The sequence below is a fragment of the Talpa occidentalis genome, unplaced genomic scaffold (genome assembly GCF_014898055.3).
Source record: "Talpa occidentalis isolate TD23 unplaced genomic scaffold, MPIMG_talOcc4v2.1 talOcc4.2, whole genome shotgun sequence".
Lineage (NCBI taxonomy): Eukaryota > Metazoa > Chordata > Mammalia > Eulipotyphla > Talpidae > Talpa > Talpa occidentalis.
Genome location: NW_023602073.1, coordinates 107349553 through 107368659, shown reverse-complemented (window position 1 = coordinate 107368659; position 19107 = coordinate 107349553). Strand labels below are relative to the sequence as shown.

Here is a 19107-nt window from a genome sequence, read left to right as displayed (position 1 = left end):
TAGAGAGAAAACCAGAGACTCCACCTCATTCTTCCATAGGACTCCTTTATCTCTTGCAGCTCCCAGGCTAGGAAAGCCAAAAGCCTATCATAAACTTAAATCTTGCTCTGCCACACAGAGTTGCAAATGGGGAGGCCATCTGGGACTGGGGAAGCTTCACTTGAAGGATTTATTGCTGTTGGGATGACACCTTTAATGGCCTTCAGCTGTCAGTCCCCTTTTGAAGTTGCCTCAGCTGAATAGTTACCTTGGCCAAACTAAACTCATGCCCCCTTCTAGGGTAAATCTATATCCAATGATGATAATACAGAAGTAGAGATGCCCAGCCCCCTCACCTCGAATTCAGGATAACTCTGAAATTCTAAGGGGTTAGCCCAGCTTTCAAACTCCTTGTGGATTTAGCTGAAGCCTTAACTGAGATTGCATTGCAGCCAGAGGTGACCTGGTAAGCAGGTTCTCCAGGAAAAGGGGAAAGCCCCAATTTATGGTCTTTGTTAATTTTCATGCAAGTCAGCACCAATATAACACTTGTCACAGCCCAACTTCTATCTCAGTCCCTTTCTGCTGTCTTCCTTCTTGTCTACTGGTGGCAACCCTAAAAGCAAGCCCTGACCACACTCCTGCTTTTCAAGCTCTGTCTGCCACAAGGGAATCCAACCCGCAATAAGAGGCGACTTGAGAGTGCTACAGCCTTAGGTAGAGAATAAGCTCCCATTATAGAGAGAAAGGAGTCCAGTGTTCAAATCATGAAGCACCTTGCTATCTTACAGAGGAGTATAGAAATTATCTTGTAAGTAAAGAGGAGACAGTGAAGGGTTTTAAACAGGTCTAGTATATAGGAAGTCTATTCTGGAAACAGAATACAGAACAGTAATAGTAATAGTCCAGTTGGATCTGCGACAGTCAGGATTGGGAGGGTTTGATGATTAATTAGATGTGAATAACTAGATGTGATGGTGGAGAAGACAGAAGGATGAATAAAAGATTTAAGTTTGTTACTAGTTTGGGAGACTATTTGGATTAATTCATGGTAGAGAATTTTTGGAAGAGGGTTGAAAGTAAGGGTACCCATACACACCATCAAGGAATAGAGATTCAGAGGGGGTATATATATATATATATATATATAATACATGTCAAATCATATTATATTCTTACCCTATCTATTCTAAAACAAGGTTATATAAATATATATCATAAGATAAACAAATTAGTAGATGAAAGATGAAGAAGAGAATTAAGACTGAACTGAGGTTAATACACAAAAAACAGAGCCTAACAAACAACTACATGTAGGCCACCAAATCTGCCCTGAAGTTCCTAGTGCCAGGACAGAGGGAAACACACTTAACACATGTTTCATTGAGAGCCTAAGTAAAAAATAAGCTAGTGAGCTAGTGGTTTCAGACAACTAAGAAAGCACTGATTCCTGGGTACTGAGACCTAAAGGTGAACATTTTCCAGAACTAGCCAGCAGTTTACTATAGAGAAAAGAAGGCTTAGAAATGATACCTATGGGGTATCCTGCATGGCACAGCGGGTAGAGTGCCACGCTGTGAAGCTGTCCGCAGCCTCTGCAGCGCTGGCAGCCTTTGCAGCGCTGGCAGCCTCTGCAGCGCTGGTTCAATTCCTGGCCAGCCAGGGAGGGTCCCACATGGTGCGACAGACATCTCTTGCCTCGCCCGCTGCTCCCCTCAGCAGTGACTTCGGTCCGGTCGGTCTGCCTGTCCTGCTCCCCGCTCTGTCTCTGGTGAATACTCTCACCCTCCCACGCCTCTGGTCTGTACCCCAGCTCTTGTATAAATAAGTAAATCTTTAAAAAAAGAAAGAAAGAAATGACATCTATGATGGAGATGAAGATATGAGAGTCAGCCAAGGGGTGTGGGATTATGGTGATGACTGCATAACATAGCAGAAATAGTGATGACATAGAAGAAAAGAAGCCAAAGATTGTACCCTGGAAAAAAAAAAAAAACACTGACATTTAAGAGGAAATCTGGAGACAGAAGAGGGAAAATTACCCTCCCGAGGGACTATAGCCACCTGAACTGCCAGATATAATGATTGGGAGTACTTGCAAGCATATTTTATAATTGCATTGTCACTGCAATGACAGCAGAAAACTTAGTATTGAAATATACCAATCATATCTTTCAAATTATTCACTGGGGAAAATAACCTCAGCAATGTCTTATCTATCTTTTCAAAAACACAAATAAAGGCCACTGTCAAAACATAACCCAAAATACAAAAGAATTTTAGGTAATGTCAATGATGCCAGCATTATTATGCTATAACTAAAGTAATGTAACTGACAGTTGCAGAATGTTTATACAAAACTTAATAAGTTTCTATCTTAACTCTAATTTTAAAGTAAAAATTATAACGTATGCTCATTTCAGGAATAATCAAATCTTCAGAAAAGACAGACAATTTGGAAGAATATATTTCTCCCAACATCCTGCCTTAAGAGATTAAAGTTTGTTCAGTGTTTTCTATTTGCCTTGCAAATAAATTTCTCTCTATATCCTAGCACAACAAAAGGATCACTCGGTTTACCTACGGATTAGCTGAAAAATGAAGTTGGGTGATCTGTGCCCTGAAGAAACTCGAGACCTGCCGACTCTCTGAGTAGGGAGAATTGAGAAAATCATTACCAGAGGTCGTTATAGGTGCCCCTTCCCTTGAGGGGCTTAGGAGATGAAATACCATACAACACAAAGATAATATAAATAGAAATTACAGAGTGCCCCAGATTCAAATAACTTTAGTAGAAATGTCATAGGGAAAAATCCACAATTTTACATCATATTTTAAAAATAAATAGAAAATAAGAGTAGGCTGCACGTCTTGTACAAGAAAGGACAGATGTAAAACAGGGAACCACATGAAAAGCCCACTGAAGAGAACTGGATGATTAATATGCTACAAACAGATTGGGACAGCATGATTTATCTCCATCTCAGGATGGAAACCTATGATGCAGAAAATGAGGTTAAAATGAAAAATGTAGGAATCCTGACAAACAACAGAATAAGGGATAACCTATGTTTAAATTCAGGGCATAAATTAACATGAAGAATCCAAATTCTTCTTATGAAGATTCCTAGAATCTACTTACAAGTCTTGGTGAGTAAACTTGAGTTGGAATTTCTCCTTAGAGGACTTGGGGTTTGGGGATATTTCCCTCTAGTCCAAGACAAACCATAGATATAAAATGAAATGACCCATTGCATTTCTTAGTAGGATGACAATGAGTCACTGGTATCAAAGAATATTTTACAAAGAGCAATGGCAGAGAATGGAACTCAGATTTTTCTATATGGTAAACACAGAAAAATAATTTCGGGATCCTAGGGAAATAATTACACTCAGATGATGAGTCACTGCAGAAATTAAACAAAGATAGATTAGAACCAATTTTGCTATTCAAAAATATATTAATAAAATAATTGATAATGAAAATAACGATGATTTACTAGATACCAGCAAGTGTAGTAGGTATGTGTTTCCTTTCCACAGATGAAGAAATAGGCTTGGAGTAGAATGAGGACAACTGGCAAAGAATAAGATTAACACACAGCTCAGACTTCTCATGTCCTAATGAGACAAGTACAGTTTGCTCCATAATTCTATAGTATAACTCACACTGGGGAAAACAGTGGCTTCCCACACTTAGAAGGATAAGTATCTCCATTTTTCCTACTTCTGCTTCTCAAGGTCAGGGCCGCAAATCTTTCTGAAAAAAGTCATTAAAGAGTTACAATTACATTACATTAATACTTTATGAGCACAAACCTTTTTTTAAAACCCAGAGACACAACAAGTAGATATTTCATTTCTTTTAAAAATCTTGTGGCTTTTTATATTTCATAATATAAAATTTTATTGAAGTAGACGCACACATAAAAATGTAGAGCTCAATTAATTTTCACAAAATGAACACACCTATGTAACAAATTTCCAGATAGAGAAATAGGATATGGAAGATCCCCAAAAGTCCCCTTACCCTCCCTTCCTATTACTAATCTTCTCTCAAGAGTAATAGTCATCCTGACTTCTACTACAATGAATTCATTTTGTTTGTTCACTTCTACACAGTGCACTTCATACAAATGGAGGCACATACACTTATACATTAATGTATTGAACTTCTCTCATTCCATGTTATATATATGAGATTCATTCATGTTAGTTCCCTGTGATTGTAGTTAGATTATTCTCAATGTAATATTCCAAATTTAACTACTCTACCATTTGTAAGACTTTGTTGTTTTTTTTTTTTTTTTTTTTTTTTTTTTTTTTTTTTTTTTAGAGGCATGTTTTATTTATTTATTTATTTGTTTGTTTGTTTTTACAAGCACTGGGCACAGTCAGAAGCGCGGGAGGGTGAGAGAATTCACCAGAGCCAGAGCGAGGAGCAGAGCAGGCAGAAGCGAAGTACACTGCTGAGGGGAGCAGCGGGCGGCAGGAGGGGTCTGCGCGCCATGTGGGACCCTCCTCTGGTGGCCAGGGAGCAGCCGGGGATTGAACCGGTGCCGCAGAGGCCGCGGGCAGCTTCGCAACCCAGCGCTCAACCGCTGCGCCACGGGGGAGGCCCTGTTGGTTCTTTTTTACCCCTTCAATTTTAGACAGAAAAAAATGATGCCATGAACACTTCTATGTAACTCTTTGGTAAACACATGGGGGTCATTTTGGAATTATTTAGATTTGTTGGTCATATTTTGAAGACTCTAAATGGAATATAAAATATATAATTTCTCTTTTCAGTGTGTAGTCAGATATTTTAGGGGTTTTCTGATATTTTGGTTTTTTCCAGATATTTTCATTTCAGATATTTGGTTTCAGATATTCAGATATCAACATCTTTTATGTTAAAATTTTCCTTAACATTACATCCAGGGATTGCCTCAATTGGCAAAGCTTTAAGCTCCTTGAATCTATTACTTATTTCATGTTAGAAGAATTCAACAGTTATCAAAGAATATATCAATATATCAATATATCTATTGATGGGCAAATGGAAGACTAGGTTCCCAATCAATGAAAAGTATGGGATAATATTTATCTTTTTTCAATCTTCTTAAATGTATTAGCAAACAGGCTATAATCATGTAAGGAATGAATACTCAGATAAAAACTAAAGGGGAACAAGCAGAGGGGAGTGAATGTTGGTATTGCCTTGTCTTGAGGGCAAACACTCCAGCTGGTTAATAGGAGCTTTGACATGCACAGCCTCCTGGGGCTGAGGAAGAGGAGCTAAAACCCAAGGCCTCAACAGAGAATAAAGCTAGAACTCAAAGGGTACACCCTCAGTGGAAAGATGAACTAGAAATAATTCCAATCTCCCAGGGAACTGCAAATATAATTGCCAATGAGGGGAATAGATGAAGAGGAGGAAGAGGTGGGGACAGAGATCAAATTTGTAATAACCACAAACTAGCCCATAAAGCAAATCTCAACAAGTTTCAATGGTATTATTACCGGGCAGGGAGAGGGGCACCCCAGGCCCCACAAACCTGCCTGCTCTAAATAGGTTCTGCCATCTGCTGCATCAACACAAAACATGAGACTTTAATGGGAAGGAACTTTAATACAATTAGGAAACAATACAGGAAAGGCAAAGAATATAGTTTCTAAATCATGCACCCAAAGTTACCCATCCCCTCGTGGGTAAAAGTCCACCCAAACAGGATTGGCCCAGAGAAAGGCCCCAAAGCCTGTCACAAGTCTAAAGCATCTTCCAGTGGGGACCCACAGAAAAGGATCAGAAACAACCAGACAAGTCTTGGAGAAAAAGAGCAAAATCAAAATCAAGATAAAAACCGCCATTGTCACCTCCCCACGGGCCTCTCACCCACATCTGTGTCACCCAATCCACGACCAAAAGGCAAACACAGTTTCTTTACATAACTCTCACTCCATGTGCCTCCTGCAGGTCTCCTTCTGTTCTCCATTCTGTTTCCTTCCTTTCTCAGTCTCCTCTGCAGCTTCTTCTCTCTGCTCAGCTCCACCCTCCTTTTGGGTGGGGCAGGAAACCTGAAACCTCCCCCTTTCCTGTTACAATCCCCCTTTTTAATTTTTATTCCACCATATCTATGGTGGCACAGATCTCAGGGTGTAGTCTTAGGAGACAGTCTTTTTTCAGGGTTACAATGTGTGTAAGAGAAGCAACAATTAGTCAGCAGCATTGTCCATGAATGTTCAGAATGACAGTTTTCTATTACTGGAAAATATTCCATTATCAGACCACATAATTTAGAAATCAACAGCAAAATAATAACCAGACACATTCAATACTTGAAAATAAAGAACTACATTTCTAAAAATGCAACTGTTTCAAGAAAAAATTATAATGAAATTAGGCAACCTTTAGAACTAAACGATAATAAAAATTCTACAGATCAAAACTTCTGGTATGCAGCTAAAACAATAATTAGAGGGATATGTAATCTCTGTTGGATCTACAAGAAAAGAAAAAAGGCTACATATCATTAACAAAGAATTTAACTTAAGAAATCGAAAAATAATAGCAAGATAAGTCCAAAGAAAAAGGAAAGAAATTAAAAGTCAGAAAACAAACTCACAATAGTGAAAATTAACCACCCAAAAGTAGGTTCTTTCAGATGATTAATACAATTGGCAAATTTCTGATGAGAGTGATTTTTAAAAAGAGAGATACAAATAAATGATATTATTAATGAAAAAGGAAACATAACTACAGATATGATGAATGAATTTATACTAAAAATTTGAAACTTAGATATGATGAGGTTTTTGGAGTTAGTGTGGGGTCCTTGGGGTCACTCTGGGAAAGGTGTCACCAGAGCTCTCGTTTCAGCGACACGCGGCGAGTTCCCCAGGCACGTTTCTCCACAGGACAGAGATGTTGGTTATATATAAAGAGCAGGTTTATTAGGGAAAGGGAAAGGGACAGGTTTTGCTACGAGAGGCCTGTATGGTTGCAGGCGGGCGGCCTTGAGAGAGCGGCCTCCGTTGAGGGAGGTCAGTGAGGAGAAGTCCCAGCCTGGTACAGGTCACCGGCAGCCAGAAAGCTGCTGCCCTGCAGGACAGAGTTGGTGAACAGAAGCACTTGCATAGCCACAGGTGGACAGTGGGAGTGCTCCCCTGAGCCTGTGCAGAGACTGCACTGATATAGTCCTCTTCTCTTTGGGAGGGGGTCACTCCTCCATGGAGTGGCCTGTTTGTTGCTGATTTGGGATAACTAGGCAAAACCAGGAAGGGACCAGAGATTCTAGAGTGGGCCCAATCTCCATATCTTTCCCCTCAGGTCTGTGCTCTACTCCCTAGAGCAGTCTGATCCTGCTTACGCCTTGTGATAAGGGCATCAAGGGTCCGGAGCTCTACAGCTGGGTTAATAGTCATATGTTATTCCCCTCTACCCCCACCTCCTTTTGTATCAGGTTCTGGTCTTGGGGCACCTCCTTTCCCCTCTTTCTATTCTTCTCCTCCATCAGATACAATACACATTTCTAGAAAGTTACAACTTACTAAAACTGACTCAAAAAGAAATAAAATATCCAACACTCCTAAAGAATTGACTCAATTTTAAAAACCTTCCTACATTATTGAGTGTATATTTCCTAGGTTTGTACCTTAGATACAAATCTTACATATAAGCACGTGGAGACATCTATAAGGTACATCCTCTAGGTACATAACATATGAGATAAAAATACAAAAGAAAGCAATTAACACAAAAATAAGAATATAATTACTTCTGGCAGGATAAGGGGGGAGGTGAGGTGATAGAAGTTTGGTTGTGCTGGAGATTTCTAAGCTAATGATTTCTTAAACTGTGTTGTGAGTACTAACCTATTCAATTGTAATTCTTTTTATATTACATCAGTAGTTCTCAAACCTCTGTGATCTCACCCAATTGAAGGAATCTTCTTTTTTAAAAAACGATTTATTTATTTATACAAGCACTGGGTACAGTCAGAAGCGCGCGACAGAGCCAGAACGGGGAACAGAACAGGCAGACTGACGAAATACACTGCTGAGGGGAGCAGCTGGCGCTGCAGGAAAGGTCTGGGTGCCATGTGGGACCCTCGCCAGTGGTGGGGGATCGAACCGGCGCTGCAGAGGCTGCGGGCAGCTTTGCAGCCCAGTGCTCAACCGCTGCGCCACCGGGGAGGCCCCTGAAGGAATCTTCTTAAGGAGTTCAAACACTAAAAGGAAATACTACAAACCTTATTCATTCGTTTGCTCTTGACAAGGTAAAAGGAGTTTGAGTTTTGTGGGGTTTTTTGTATTTTTTGTTTGTTTGTTTATGCAATTTGCAGCAACATGGATGGCACTGGAAGGGATCATGCTCAGTGAAATAAGCCAAAAAGAAAAAGAAAAATACTGGATGGTCTCACTCATAGCAGGAATCTAGAAAACTTAAATAAGGGACCAGGAAAATGAATAACTATAAGAAAGTGACAATCAAAATCAACAAAAACTATGAACCAGAGACACTTTTTGGGGGTTGGGGGGCGGGAGGGGAGGGATTGGGGTCAGAATGGGGGGATTGCAATTGTATGGGGAATATAAAAATAAAATTTATTAATTAAAAAAAAATAAAATAAATTGACTTCTTCCTCCAGAGCACGAAACAAAAGAAGTTTGGGGGATGAAATTCAAAGTAACTAAGTAACCAGCTATACCAAGAAGTTGTTTTTATTTTTTTTCAAGTCACAATTGAAAGGTGGTCTATTTATCCTATTTTTCAGCTGTTTAGATAAATTTTCATGACTTTCATTTGTCTCTACACATTGTAAGATGGATTAATGCAGGACCAGCTGAAGGACAAGCCCACATTTGAATAGATTCAAGTGTCTGGGTTCACTTCTTTCCTTCCTGCAACTGTGACAGCTCCTTCTCGGAGTCCTATCAAGACCCTTGGTAAGTTCTCGACCAGAACACAAATGTATAATTCAGATGACTCTGGTCTTTAGAATCCAGTAAAATGCATTCCTGTAGCTCAGAAACACTGTATCTTCCAGAAAGACCTTCCTGACCTAGTCCCAAAGATCAACTTACTCTTTTTTTTTGTGGGACCCTCGCCGGTGGCCAGGGAACGAACCGGCGCTGCAGAGGCTGCGGGCAGCCTTGCAGCCCAGCGCTCAACCGCTGCACCACCAGGGGAGGCCCAGATCAACTTACTCTTTAAGTCAATAATCCCAATTAATTAGAAGAACTAGGCATCATGTATACTTTATATAATGTATCTATGGGGGTATTTGATAGGGAATGTATCATACAACTATATACATGTTCGCAATTTCTGTTTTCTTTTGCTTAGTAAGAAAAAGGTGTTTGGGGGGCAAACTGGAGGGAAGGGTCACCTCTGTTACACCCCATTCCAACCATCTTTGCTCTCTAAGTCTCCTTTGTTAGCTCAGTGCTGGCAGAGAATTGCTACTGGCTGTCTACACACAGGCAGCCAGATCTGACCCATTTCTGCGCTCACTTTTTGAGGTGGTGGGGAGTAGAAGCTGCTCAAACCAAGATCAGCTGCTTTGGTTCCCATTTCCAAAGTGGAAATGGTTTATTTGTGTTCTCCTCTTTAGAGCATCCATTCTGGTTAGTGAACAGGTTCACACAGTGAACAGGAAAATGTTCATAAGGCCTGAAATAGCATGTGTGTTTGTGTGTGTCCACATTCCTGTGCACAACCTAGGTAATTTAGCAAAAGCATATTCGAAATGCAAACCAGCAAGAACCTGGAACTGATGTTCTGTAACTAGGTTTCCTGTTATGTTAAACATCTATTACAATCAAATACTTGTTGGTGGCCAACTGAATTCAAAAGCAAACATGTATAAAACAGACTAATACAATTCTTTTCCAGATTCCAGGACAGCTTGCGGTGGCTCTGTCTCATCAAAGGAAGCCTGGCTCCGTTGCAAGAATGGCTTGCTCATTCTGCTGATGAATTAGTTGTATTAACTTGCCAGAAACAAAACAACAATCTGGGGATAATTTCTATAAAACTTGATGTTTTATCCAAATGTGATTAACAAAACCAAGAATCTTTGCCCTTCCCACTATGAAATTACTCAGAGAGAGAGGTTGAGTTCATCAGGGCTCATCTTTTATCCACTTCGAAGAACTGTGGCAGTTAATTTTCCTTCCTTTCGGCATGATAGTTTTTGAGAGAGCCATTAAGTAAGACTTTTGTTTTTTCAGTTTGAAGATTTTTTTTTTAAAGATTTATTTATTTATTTACACAAGCACTGGGCACAGTCAGAAGTGCGGGAGGGTAAGAGAATTCACCAGAGCCAGAGTGGGGAGCAGAGCAGGCAGAAGGACTGAAGTACACTGCTGAGGGGAGCAGCAGGCAGCAGGAGAGGTCTGAGCGCCATGTGGGACCCTCCTCCGGTGGCCGGGGAGCCGCTGGGGATTGAACCGGGGCTGCAGAAGCTGCAGGCAGCTTTGCAACCCAGTGCTCAACCGCTGTGCCACCAGGGAGGCCCCAGTTTGAAGATTTTTTAAGGAAGGATCAGCATAGGGAACCTGTCACATTAGAGATTTATTTGGGGATGCAGGGTACTCCAATGTATTAACAAACATGCACATTTTATGACAACATAGTTATTAGATAGATATTAAGGTAGTAAACTTTAAAGTTGTAGTGTAGCAGGTCAAAAGTCATAAACACAGCCTTGCCTTTATATATTCTTTGGGAAGCAGTTGAAAATTGTGGTATAACATACACTTACGGTCATAATAATGATTTAAAATTTTAACACTGCCTCCATCCCTTTAGGTATAGTGGTAACTGAAGTTAATTTCTGGAGAAGGCTCTATGCCTTGATGTCCCCTCAATAAAGAGGGGTAAAGATACCTACTTATCTTATTGAGAAATTGAGATCATCTAAGAAAACTCCTAGCACAAAGCAATTGAGTTATTAAGCTTCTATCTCTCACTTGCTTAAATATTAAATAAATACAATAATTATGCTTTAGGTGATAGTGAAGACTATGCACAAAATCGGAGGAAATAGTAAGAATTTATCTTACTAAAATTAGTGTTAACCTGAAGTGCTAGTACACGAATTTTCCATAACCCACAATGTCTTATTCATCTATATTAAGATTATTTTAAAAAACAAAAACATCACCACTCAGTACATCTGAGACAGCTGTTGTACAGGAAGCTTTCTAAATGCGTGATGATTTGACTACAGCAAAATGACTCAGGAGGTGGCAAAACAACTCAGTGTTTCGGTACAGAATATGATTTCTATTTTAAATATAATACTCCTTTAGACCTCAGTTTCTTTACTAGCCAAAATTTGAGATGGGAAGGCAATCAAATAGCCCCCTCCTGCTTTTCCACTAAGTGATAGAGCAGGACTGAAAGATGAAGCATTTAGTTATCAAAATGATGCTCATTTAACTACAGTAGTTTTCTGCTTCCCAAGCAGAGATAAAGAAGGATGTGTGTCAAAAGCCCTCCCTTTCAAGAGAAGAAATGTGGTATAGCTATGAAAGGGATAGCCTATTGGAACCCACTGTCCAAGTTCAAATTCAGCTCTTCCATATGTGCTATAAAACCTTGGGTAAATTACTTAAACTCTCTGTGACCAAGCTTTATTATCTAGACTGAGGATGGAAACAATAATTGCCCATTAATTGGTATGAGGATTAAAGACCTTGACATAGTCTGTTTAGAACAGTGCCTGACCTACTGTCAGCTGCTATTTACCTTGATGGCCTTGCGGGAAACATTCTGAGGTTAAGTTTTTGTCTTTACCTGTTTGTTATCAGATCTGAGGGGCACTGCCTCCCTTGCAGCATATGTCCTAAAAATCTGAAGATGTAGTTTTATGTCTTTTATATTGATTACTTTCAAACATTGTGCATGTCTATTTTCCTATTTCACAGGTATTCCAGGCGATTGAAGGTGTTTCTCAATTAAGTTAATATCCTTGGGGACTATAAGGGTTTGCATGTATAGTTAAAATCTCTGCAGCAATGGTTCCAAAATCCCCAACTTAAAAAAAAAAAAAAGATAGAAACTGCTTTTCAACTACTGAAAATTGTAAGATTAAAAGAAATTCTCACCCAGGAAATTGGGATCTTAAAGTTGGCTTCAAAATTACTCATGAACATCTCTTAAAATTCAGGACAGTTCTGTGTTTCAGTAAGTCCATTATAGTCACTTTTTTCTTCTGCTTTGGAACAGATAACATTTCTTCTGTGAAATACCAGAACTAATTGGCATGTATTTAAGCCAATTTTGAATGAAAAAAATGTACAACATAAAACAAGCACTTAGTACATAATGTCTCATTTACTCCTAAAAATGACCTTAAAAAGTATTCGTGTTCTTTTTTCACTGTAAAGGACAGAAAAGCAAAGCAAATGATTTGCCTGTGGTTACCAGCAGGTGGACTGTGGAGCAGATATTTGGACTTGGTTCTCTTGAACACCAAAGTTCCTGTTTTCTCTCTACAAAATGTTCCCTCTTTCTAAAGTCAATTTGTATGGCACTGAAGTATAACAAATTGTTCTTTACTCTGCTCAAGACTGCTTAGTAGCTATTAAGTATCTAATTACCTAAACACTAAGTAACTAATTAAAAAAAAAAAGTTGAGTTTATCCTCCTCAACTTCCATGGAATATAAAGAAGACAAAGCAACATGTTCAAAAATAAGTCCCAAAAGAGGTTCCATTTAAGACTGAAAAGATTTAGAGAGGGATAAAAAAGACATTACTGACTCTGCTGGGTCTCATAGCCATAAATAATTATGCAGGGAATCCAAGCAAGAATCAGACTTGCATTCTGTGTGACTTGGTTGCAGCCCTCCTTGAAAGCAGGGCTGATTAGAGGGTTCCTGGGGGTTCTTCCCATTTCATGATTCTAGGAATTCACCCTGTACATCGCTGTTAAATGTGGCAAAGTCTAAGAGCTTCTGCCAAGACTAGATACAGACACCACTCAGTTGATTCCCGGAATGCCTTTATAAAAGGGGACAGAATGTTATTGCCTTCTCATTTAAGGATGGGGAAATGAGGTTCAGAGACTTAGGCATAGGAAAAGTAACTATTCAATGGGTACTTTTGCTGGACAGGCACCCCATTGGCACCTGCTTTACATATCAGTTTGCCATCAGCTCAGGAGATGTCAGTGAGTGTTGACCTACCCTCCGGCCAGCCCACAGCAACTGCACAGAGTGGACCTTGTGACCTGTCCTCCTCCCCCTCTGTGTGGAGGTAACTGGGGTGTAATGGGAGAGGTGTGTTCTTGAGGGCTGAGGCCATTTACCTGGGGCAGCCAAAATAGCTGGTGGCCTCTGTATAAATAGGCATGTGGAAGAAATTAATTACTCTGATTGCTGATCTATAATAAAGTCAAGATCGTTTCTTGTGACTTGGTCTCTTAAAGGAATCATTTTCACTACTTTTTTCCGATTATGCATACAATATAATTTTTAAAAAGGAAAAATCCAGAAAAGCATAAAAAATAAGAAAAAATCAAAGAAGTATGTATCATCACTATATATTTTTCCTTACAAAATTAAGATATAAAATAGTCTATGATATAGATAATAGTAACAAAGATAATGATCTTGCACTTAAGATGTGCAGGATATTATACTAAGGGCTTAATTCACATCATTTTCTCAATGAAAGCAACCCTGGAGAGGAAGTATTTGACACTTACTCCCAGTTCAGTCCAGTAACTGGCTTTTAAGGAGTCTTTCCCTTTTCTTAACAAACAAAATTTAAAAAAAATAAAAAGATCTAGTGATACTGAACATCAAAACCAGCTAGATCATCTTATTTTAATTACAGCCTCAGAGGTATGGTTAATATTAAACCTAAGAAGAACTAACAAAAACTAGCATGAATGATAAACCTTTAGATCAGTAAGGCCCCTGTGGACTGTTAGTCTGAAAAAATCACCAGAGGTCTACCACAACCACCAGCCACCAGTGAAGCTACTAGAAAATTTCAAATTTCAGAACTATTTAGAGTTAATGTTTCAGCCACACTTTTTTTTTTTTTTTTTTTTGAGGCAGATTGGTTTATAGTGCTGTACCTGATTCAGAGGAGTATGTCACCTGCCGGTGTATGTCCTTCAGGTGTATTTCACCATGCCCCACCCACCACCAATGCATCTATAGTCCTCCATCATAGTCCATTGTGCCCCTTCCTCACTCAACTCTGTCCGCTCCCCCTCTGAGAGCCTCCATTCTACAGTCAGATTTCTAGGGTGTGTTATTGGTTTAGTTGCACCATCACTTTGTTTTGTTTCTCTATATGCCACATAAAAGTGACACCATGCAGTATCTATCTTTCCCCTTCTGACTAATTTCACTTAGCACAATGTGTCTGCTAAACTTAAGCAGCCTGTACGGCTGCCATAATGGTTCCCTGCAGTTCTGCATTCCTATACAAGGTCAGAACTGCCCTTCAGAACCGGTCAATCAGCCATAGGAGCCAAACCTTACAAGGTGCCTTTCATATCAATCAAGAGCAGAAAGCTTGATCACTCTGGGAAGGCTATGCATTAGAAGTATGACTGGGAACACCTGGGGGGCTGAGGACTGATGTATCACAAGGGACTCCAGGAGCTGATCAGTGGAATGCCTCGTTTATAAGATTAGGACCGTGGCCAGGGGTCTGGGGTCTGGTTTCAATTACAATACTAGATCATCAAGCTGATAACATGGTCAGCAGCTTCATGTCCCCCCAAGCCCTAGATGACATTCCTTAGTTTCACCCAACTGTTTCTCCTTGTCCTCCTAACGCATGCACGTAGCTGATGCTGTATGATTATTCTAGCAATAAAAACAGCCAGGATCTTGCTCTCAAGCAGAATCCTGCATTATGTAGCCTGCTCCATGACTCCCATGTCTTTGTCAGTGTGGTGTTGCCCGACACAACAGCATAATCCCCTCTAGTTCCATCCACCTTGTCACATATGGCAAGAGTTAGTTTATTTATTTTTTTAAAGATTTATTTATACAAGCACTGGGTATAGTCAGAAGCACAGAGGGTGAGAGAATTCACCAGAGCCAGAGCAGGAAACAGAACAGGCAGACAGACTGACGATACACTGCTGAGGGGAGCAGCGGGCGGCAGGAGAGGTCTGCACGCCATGTGGGACCCTCGCCCAGTGCCAACGGCCAGGGATCGAACTGGCGCTGCAGAGGCTGCGGGCAGCTTCGCAGCCCAGCGCTCAACCGCTGCGCCACCAGGGAGGCCCCAGCAAGAGTTTATCTTTTTTGATAACTGAGGAGTATTCATGTGTGTGTGTGTGTGTGTGTGTGTGTGTGTGTGTGTGTGTATTTTAAAGATTTATTTATTTATACAAGAACCCGGGGCACAGGCCAGATGTGCGGGAGGGCGAGAGGATTCATGAGAGACAGAGCAGGGAACAGAACAGGCAGATTGACTGAAACACACTGCTGAGGGGAGCAGCCGGCGAGACAGGAGAGGTCTGTCGTGCCATGTGGGCATCTCCACGGCTGTGGGGATAGAACCGGCACTGCTGATGCTGCAGACAGCCCCACAGCACTGTGCTCAACCACCTGCACCACCAGGGAGGTCCACTGTATGTATATATTACATCTTAATCTATTCATGTCTTTGAGTATTTAGGTTGTTTCCATAGCTTATCTAGTGTAAATAATGCTACAATGAACATAAGAATACATACATCCCTTCTAATTAATTTTGGGTTTTTTTTTAACATTCTTTGGGTCGATACCTAGGAGTAGAATTGGCTCCTAGTTTTCTACTGTAGGTACTCCTCACAGTGCAGCTGCAACTTGAGTTGCAGTGCAAGCTGAGTTGACTATATTTCTGGCCACTTGCAGCAGTTTTACACAGAGAATATCCCAAAGGATCTAAGAGGTGAAGTTTGTGAATTCTGGACATACATTTGAAACAGAAATGTAGCTGGAAATCTCAGAGACCCCTCAACATGTGGCTGATCTGTAAGGCACCATTTCATTAGTTTTTGTCTCATGGAAATTCTGCAATGAAGACAAGACAGGGACATGCATGTAAAGGAGCAAGAAAGAAAATCAGAATGCAACAAGACAACAATAATTAACACAAAGGGAGTACAGTGTACATACTAATATGTTGACTAGCTGAACAACACATGTATTATTGTGTTACAACAATACAAATACAAATACAAATACAACACATGTAATACAAATATAACACATGTATTACCACAAACATGGTGGTTTAACATAATATACATTTATCTTAGGATTTTAAAGCCAGGCACAGTTTAACTGGGCCATCTTCTTAGGGTTTCACAAAGCTGCAATTAAAGTTCCTCTGGTCTACACTGTCATCTGCAGGCTTGACTGGGAAAGAGATTACTTCCAAGGTCACAAAGACAGGCTGAGAGAGTTAGACTCCATGTATTTGTAGGATGACAGCCATGGCTTCTTGCTGGATGTTAGCCTGAGGCGCGTCCAGCTTGTGGAGGACACCTAAGGCTCCATGGCAGGTGGCCTTCCCCAACATGGCCACTTACTTCATCAAGTTGGACAGGACATGCTCCAGACAGTCTGCTAGCAATCTACCACCCCAAAATATGTTTTTTTTGGCAAAGGCCAAAAACCTCTCTTCTGGGAGAGGCTCTGAAGACCAGGTGGAGTTTGCCTTTTTGAAAGAGACACTTACATGTATAATGGTGAAAGGCTCTCTCGGGCATTTTGCTCACTGTTCTGGGAAGATCTAATCTCCTTATCCCTTTTCACTGGAGGAAGCAGAATCTTAAATCTGCATACCATAGTTTACCATGTCTGCCTTGCTAACCTCCCTGACCACACCTACAACCTACAACTGCAACCTCGCTCAGTTAAACTATGTAAGTTGGCACCTGAGGCCATTGGGCAAGTTACTCGGTTTTGCTGGATCTCTCCATGTATACATATTATTGTAATTGTTATTATTAAACTGCTTTTTGGCTTTTCATCTCTGATCAGTCTGACTGATACTTGTTTTGGTATCAGGAAAAGGGCAAAAGAAAATATGTCACCATGTCAGAACCTCTGATTGATTCTGCATCTAGTCACCTGCCACCACAAAAGCAAGCAAAAGGGCCTTTGGTGCAGCAAAACAGGAAAAAAATTAAATTAAAAAGACCATAATTTGCTCTAAACAACAAGATGGAGGGAGAGGGAGAAGGTACAGTTACTGATGGATAGTGCAGGTGGAGCTGCAACTATAGCAAGGCATGGCGAGGTCAGGGGGCCACCCCCCACTTCCCACCCTCCCCCCCAGAGGCAGGGAACAAAGGCCCACATCCAGCATGCCTTCCTCAGCAGCTCCAAGGAACAGGAAGAGAGTGAGCCCACGTGCATGGCTCTTTTTTAAAGGTTCACAAAAAGGCTTCCAGCATCCCTTCCTAGTGGCCTCCCTGCTCAGGACATCAAGGGCAGAGTTCAGACCACAGCACAGCACAGATGTCCTCCCTGGAGCTTGGGCGGGTATCTCAAGGTCAGAGTGAGGAGTTGCCCCTCATCTGCACTAGACTGTGCCAACAATTTATTTGTCAGTTTGGAAGAACCCAGAGGGTTTCAGGATGATTTCCTTTGCACCCTAACACAATCAAGTTACAGGTCCCAATCCAAGGAAAAGGAAAGGGGATCCCACAAATGTGTGAACACGAGGGGGTAGTGGAACTCAGGGGACCACCATAGAGTCTGTCTGCATATAAGCAATCTTTGTTGCTTCTTCAATTAAAAGTAACTTCAAGTAATTCTTCAAAAATGTTAATGTAGAACACTTAATAAGAAGTAAAATCTAAACCCAATATACATATGAAGTCAAAGCTCATAACCTTTTAATTTCCCTATTATGTGTTTATACCATGAACTAGATCCAGTTCAAAGAGGTTTTTTTGGTTTTTTTTTTAGATTTTATTTATTTTTGTGTAGAAGACTGGGGTACAGGCCAGAAGTGCCAGGGGCCAGGGGGAAGGGTTAGAGGATTCACCAGAGACAGAGTGAGGAGCAGAACAGACAGATCTACTGAAATACACTGCTGAGGGGAGCAGCGGGAGAAACAGAAGTCTGTTGTGCCATGTGCGGTAGCTCCCTGGCCAGGATCAGACTCAGGCCAATTTGGTGAGCCTTGGAGGTGATAGTACTAAGACTTAATCCCTAGGACACCAGGGAAGACCAGTTCAGAGAGTATTTCTGACATTCCTGAGTAGACCTCCAGAATAAAGAGTCACCCCAAAGGCCTGAGAGTCAAGTGGTTTCTAGTCACCGAATGGGTCAAAGAACACCCTCAGTTTCAATATCAATTAAAGGAGGGTAATTTTGCCATTTATATTATTTACCTTTTTTGTTGTAATTTTGGGAATCAAAAGAGACATTGATTACGAAATAAATGCTTGTTCCTGGAACTTATGTTAGCAACATGGTTGTATAAAATGAAAGTGAGAGTGAAAAGTGAAGAGAAAGAGCGGATGATAAAGTGAAAATAAGAGAAGCTCAGGTATGGAAGTCCTTGAAGTTGGTTATTCACTCGTCCTTTGTCAGGTTATTCAGGTCCCTTGTCAGTAACGCTTTGGTTATCAAAACAAAACTTTGCTAATTTCATTGAAACGAAAAATTTATTTGATTATTCCGTAACATTTCAAGCATCTGCCTATTAGTGACTTGGATTCTTTTTTTCTCAACCATTCAAAAAAAATTTTCTTTCTGTGATTGTCTATGTTCTTTACCCATTTGCTTTTTCGAGATGCTCACTGTTTTTGAATAAAAATATAACCATTCTCTGTCCTACACACCCATATATTCCCATGCCCCGTCTGTCACTTATCTCTCCATACCCGTTTATGGCGAGTAGAGGATGGGGTGAGGAAGGAAGAGGGCGAGCATACAATGGATTTTCCTTCTAGTATTCAACTCCATTGATCTCTGCCTACTAGAACAGCGAACACCAGTTTTATTTTATAACCGTAAGCAGTGCTCAATTCGGTAAACCGGTCTTTACAAACTTTGGTTTGCAGCCGCTGCTGGTTACCAACAGTCCTGCAATCCTGCGGCCTGGGGCCGGGGCGCCACCACCCGCCGCCCTCCCCGCTGCGCCCGGGGGCGCGCGCCC

General features: G+C 40.7%; 1 long non-coding RNA gene across 4 annotated transcripts in view; it reads right to left on the bottom strand.

The window, feature by feature from the left end:
- The window catches only part of LOC119252736 (uncharacterized), a 111499-nt gene that overhangs the window by 59275 nt on the left and 33117 nt on the right, over positions 1 to 19107 (bottom strand). For 3 of the 4 annotated variants that reach the window (XR_008553307.1, XR_008553305.1, XR_008553306.1), the window contains exon 4: positions 3649 to 3739. The exons of the other annotated variant lie outside the window; for it this stretch is intronic. This is a non-coding gene — a long non-coding RNA (uncharacterized LOC119252736). The remainder of the gene's footprint in view (positions 1 to 3648; positions 3740 to 19107) is intronic. 4 annotated transcript variants of the gene reach the window in all.